The following is a 6,000-nucleotide window of genomic DNA, read 5'->3' on the forward strand; positions in this document are numbered from 1 at the left end:
TTGTAAGTGGCAAGGGTTAAGGTAAGTGAATACCTTATTAAGTGATGGGTTATTAACAACTTTTTAGTTTAAAATTATGATGAGTTATGGCTTTGCAGCTTGGCTAGTGCTGACCCGCTGTAACAGACTGATGACAGTTGACATGTTAAGAGTCTATGGACTATCAAAGTAAAGTTCCAAAATGATTTATCCTGTGTAGGGATGCACCGATACATCTGCCGATACAGAGTCCTACATTCTCAGTATTGTCTGATACAGAGTACCGATCTGCTCTATCCCTTTCAGATTCAGATTCAGAGTTTTATTTGCCACATGGAAGTAATATAAATCATACAGTTTTCATACAAAAACATAAATCCAGTTCTACCATGGGCAAAAGGAGCAGCAGGAAGAAGAATACATCTTATAATTACCTGCCCCCTATTCCTGAACTAAACAAGTAACACTTGATGGTCGGCGTACAACCTAATTTACCCAAAATATCCCTTTGTGCAACGACGGTGTGTGGTTGAGTCATGTTCTGGCTCACGCAACATGTCCGGGCATTGCAGTCAGTGTGGAATACACTGGAGTTAAACTAGACCTGAGAGAAGTCACGTATGACTGCCATAATTTCAAATAGGCTATTATTCTGGTGATTTGTTTTTGTTATTTTTTGTAGACTGGTCTCTAGTCAATCTGGAGGCCTAGACTTTATTTAGTCAATTCATGTATTTTAGATATTTTACAAGCAGGGGTAGATTGGATTTGATTTGATTTTTATTTAGTACATACAATTTATACAATAGTATAAAAACAAGGGGTACAAGGATAACATGTGAAAGTCTGTCGACTTGTTTCCAACATGGTCCCAAGAAGAATACAATAAATCACAAAGAAAGGGTTAAGAAGATAAGATAGATACTAGATAAAATTGACAACACAATTTTCTGAAAGCCTCATTACAGCATGTCATGTTCCTGTTCTTCAAGAGTGGTAGCCAAGCACCCTCTGCAACCTATTGTTGCAGATGTCGCTTCACACCCCTCTTGAAGACAGCAATAGTGGGGGAGTTTTGGATGGCCCTGGGCAGAGAGTTCCACAGCCGGCAGGCTGTAGACAGAAAGCCATTCTGTGAATAGGAACCCTTTCTAGGCTCATAAACTGAGAGCTGTCCAGACCGCAACTGACGTACGTGGACCTGGCCACACAGGACAATGCAAGAGCATAAATATCTGGGGGCAGATCCATTTAACATTTTATACATATGTCCCAGTTTCAGAAAGGAGACCCTCTGCTCCACAGGGAGCCATCCCACCTCATTGAAGTGACATGGCTCAATATGGGTTCGAGGTGACAGATTTAGGACAAATCGTATGGTCTTATTTTGGCTGGTTTGTAGCCTGTGTTTACTTTCCACTGTAACACCACTATACCAGTACGTACATGCATAATCATATTGGCTGAGGATCATGCAGTTGGCAATCAATTTCATAGTTTCCAGTGATAAGAACCTCTTTTTTTCTGTGCAAAAATGTCACCCTTGTATAAACTTTTTTTATCACCTTCAGGGCCATTGTTTTCCCTGAGAGTGTTTGGTCGAGGTCTGCACCTAGGTATTTAACACAGTCTCTAGACTCGACACTGAAGCCATTAGAGCTGATCTCAAGTCGGGAACATTCCTTTAATTTATGTTTTGAGCTGAATAGAATTGACTCCGTTTTTCCAAGGTGAATCAATAATCTGTTGTCAACTAACCATTTGTGAAGGCTTTCCAGCTCCCTACTGAGACCGACTTGAATTTCTGCCGTGTCGTCTCCAGACACCAGAAGTGCTGAGGGCTGATGGGCTCCAAAGCAGCACACTTGATGGTCGGCGTACAACCTAATTTACCCAAAATATCCCTTTGTGCAACGAAGGTGTGTGGTTGAGTCATGTTCTGGCTCACGCAACATGTCCGGGCATTGCAGTCAGTGTGGAATACACTGGAGTTAAACTAGACCTGAGAGAAGTCACGTATGACTGCCATAATTTCAAATAGGCTATTATTCTGGTGATTTGTTTTTGTTGTTTTTGTAGACTGGTCTCTAGTCAATCTGGAGGCCTAGACTTTATTTAGTCAATTCATGTATTTTAGATATTTTACAAGCAGGGGTAGATGGGCTCCAAAGCAGTGGCGTTGTTAGCCCTGGGCTTCCGGGGCTTTAGCCCCGGATGTTTTTCTCCTAGCCCCGGATCTTTAAAAAAAAAATGTTTACATTTTTATTTAATTTTTTTTTCTTTTTTTTAGATGGCAGCATCCCCATTGTCTGTGCTGAATGTTTGTTAGTGTTTGGTATTTTTTCTTGTTTTTAGTACTTTTAAACATCCATTTTTAGTAGTATGTTCCTCAATCCCAAGGCCATTACATATGGCCTTTGTCCTGTCATACATGTCCACTGCCATCTCTGAGGTGCGATAACCTTTGAGTGTCCTGCACTGTGCTTTTAAATAGTACAGATAGGTATTGAAGATGTGCACTTTAACCAGTGATGTACCCGAACGCGTTCAATGAACGATCGTTCATGAACGCGTTCGTATTTTGGGCGAACGTGAACTGAACGTACTGTATATCCGCTAAATTAACGCAATTGAGAACGCGTTCATTCTCAGCGCTGTATAGCGGCGTTCAAACGTGCGTTCATTCTCAGCACTCTATTATAACGGCGTTCAAAGATGTGCCAGATTTCATATGCATTTCAGCCGAAAACCCAGTTAAAACACACTGTAAACAGGCTTCAAATGTATGCGGAAAAACCACCCGATCTGACAACGCGCCTGTCACCCCTGGCTACGTCATCAGACTCCTCACAACAAGCAGTGGAACCGCGGAATCTGCGAGCAGTATCATGGACGAAGCCGAGCGCTGCAGCAGCACTCGCTCAGTCAGACTCTACCTCTAGACGTCGGCGTTTGAGCATTTAAAATAGTTTAACGTTAAAGTCAGTACTGACTCAGACGGAAACAATCTAACGTTTGTCTGTAAACTTTGTCCACCCGGTTTGAAGAAGCAAGTCCGCACATCGACGTCGAGTCGTCGACAGCAACATTGAGAATATGCAAAGGTCCTGTTTTAGTTTTCATAATAAAGACAATTCAAGCAACGTTTTTCCTCATGTTTTTGAAAATATACTGTAGAGATGAAAGCTGCAGCTACTAGTGTGGACTGAATGGGCGGCAGCAAAGCGTTATGGAAATGCCAGTATTCCGATTGCTGTCTGTGGTTCAATAATTTTTACAAATAATAGCTCGCAGCAACGTATTGAAAAAAGAACTAACAAAATGGGCCGTTCAATATCTCCTTTATGTTCGAAATGTCAAACAGACCTGGGTACCTACAGTCTATCACTACTTTTGGGAATCTAAGTGTTTATCCAGGTTCTGGGGCCAAGTGATTGATTGATTGATTGATTGAACACTTTATTAACAGATTGCAGAATGGGTACAGTAGGCCTACAGTACAGCTCAGTCATATATGATGAATTGAAAATGGGGGACCCTGATGTAAACAAGATGAAAGTATTTCTCTGGTCTGCATCCCCTTAACAATTGTATATGAGCTGTACTGTACTGTACCCATTCTGCAATCTGTTAATAAACTTTTCAATCAATCAATCAATCAATCAAACATACAATTGTTAAGGGGATGCAGACCAGAGAAATCAGGGTCCCCCATTTTCAATTCATCATAACATGACATACATGACATACAGATAGACAGTACTGCTACATCTATACATTTATGACATACCAGATTTGCAAATACATTACTGTTTGTGATACAAAAAGAGTCCAGAAAAGAGAGTATATACATTTGACGTAGAAATTGGGGTTGGGTAGGAGGGGTGACACCCTTTACAATTCAAACTTTGATAAACTTCTACTTTCAGCCCGGAAATGCATTCTGATAAACTGGATTAAGGATAAGCCTCCATTTTTACAAATGTGGTATAGAGAGATCTTCGGTGTGCTACCCCATGAAAGATGCAATGCATAGAGGCAACGACGCTTCCTTTCAGGAGGTGTGGGCCCCACTATTAGACTATTTTCCTGCTGAAATTTCTCGGATCCTTCTAAAGGCCCAGTGCCCCATTGTATAGACAGACCTAGGATAGAAAAAAAAATGTGAATGGGCTCGAGGCAAGTGCAATACTGTACAGTGCCTGTCTTGGTTTGCTTTCCTTTTTGCTTGTTTTTCTTTTTGTTTTGTTTTTGCTTGCTTGGATGATGGCATAGAGATGAACTGGAGGACCCCCCCCCCCCCTTGTCCCAATGTGTGTTTTTGTAATGTAAGTAACTGTACATGAAAAATCTATATACATTTTTTTTTCAAAAAAGAACTAAAAATAACAAAATTAGTTAATTTTTGAAACCATGAACTTTAGTTCAACATTTTTAATTATGAACTATGAACTGAACTAGTTCATTTAAAAAATTGTGAACTGAACTAGTTCATGTAGAAAGTGAACTTTCCCAACACTGACTTTAACGCAGCAGCACCTGGAGCCATCCATACCCATGTCCACTGACAAAGACATGCTCATGATGATAAACTATAATAAGCTTTAATCGAACCCTGGTTCATTTCCTCTGATAGTCCGGTTGGTTTGGGGTGGTGTGAAAGCTCATTCACTCTTGCAAGTGAACCCTGCTGCGGTTCATTTGAGATGTGAATGCAAAGCGGACCAAAGGCAGGAAAATACCCACAAATCTAATATTTTTTTTATGAGAAGACTGAAACATATGTATATAATGAAACACAATACAGTTTTTTTTCCGATTGCTTAAACACGATTTTGAAAACAGGGCCTGGTGTTTCAAAACACAACACAATTAGCACAACCACACACACAATTATCAGAACACCTCAGATCCTTTGCTAAATGAAACACAAACTATACACTCATTTATAAAAACTACCTTTTGTTACCATATGAAACACACGTTTCATATGACTTAATTCTGTTTGAACCAGTTACACACGGCTGTGCTTAACCTAAAACACATTTAGCAATTCTACTTCTCAGTGATTAGAGTACTGTAAGTATTCTAGGGCAAAAAGTGTGAGGCTGACTTTGTGCTTATAGGGGTGCAAATCTGGGCCTATGTTTTGCTCCTTGAGTGTAAGGTTTTGATAATTGTGTAATACTTTTGATTTGAGTGTTTATGCAATCGAAGAAAACTGTAAAGACTAGAGATGAACTGTTTATTTATTTTGTACATATGCTGTGCATATGTTTGTTTGTTTGTTTATTTGCTTATGTGTATGATTCTTAACTGTGTTTTTATTTTGTTATTGGTGTATATGTGTGTATGTATGTGTAACCCAGGTTTCAGATTCATAACTATTTAGTTATAGGAACATAAATAGTCAATGCCATTGAATAAGAACATAAGTAGTTAATGCTATTGTGTAAGAACATAAATAGTTAATGTTATTGGGTTATATGTATATTCATACGAGATTAGCAACGTTTTGACCAAATCCTTTGAATTGCCTCACTGCCCCTTTAAGTTACCTCATGACGTGAGATAGGTGTCACAACAGTCCACGCCTTGCCTTACAGCAGGTGAGCCTTGCCATACGGCAGATGAGATTATAGATTGACAGAAGCTGACGCAGCTGAATGCTGATTGAGCTGAGATGAACTAGCGCCACGAAATAGTTATCAAACAGTCATAAAAGATTCCCCCAGTTACAAAACCGAAGAGGTTGTTGCAGTTAAAGAGCATACCACTTCCGGAAGCGGTTTTGGTGAGTTTCATCAATATTGTGCTGTTTCATTGTCGAATGTACAAAATCGCTAGCTCAATGCTAATCAGCTAATAATGTAGCTTCATCCTGAGTCATGCTAGCGAAGCTCCAAGCTCAATTTGGTTGAATGAAAACTGGAGGGAAACCATTTCAGAAGTACTTGTAGTTGTATTGATATGCTGTGTGATAAGAACATGGTCTATATACATTTTGACTGCTTTTGAGAG

This window comes from Notolepis coatsorum (assembly GCF_963971535.1).
Source record: "Notolepis coatsorum genome assembly, chromosome: 16".
NCBI lineage: Eukaryota > Metazoa > Chordata > Actinopteri > Aulopiformes > Paralepididae > Notolepis > Notolepis coatsorum.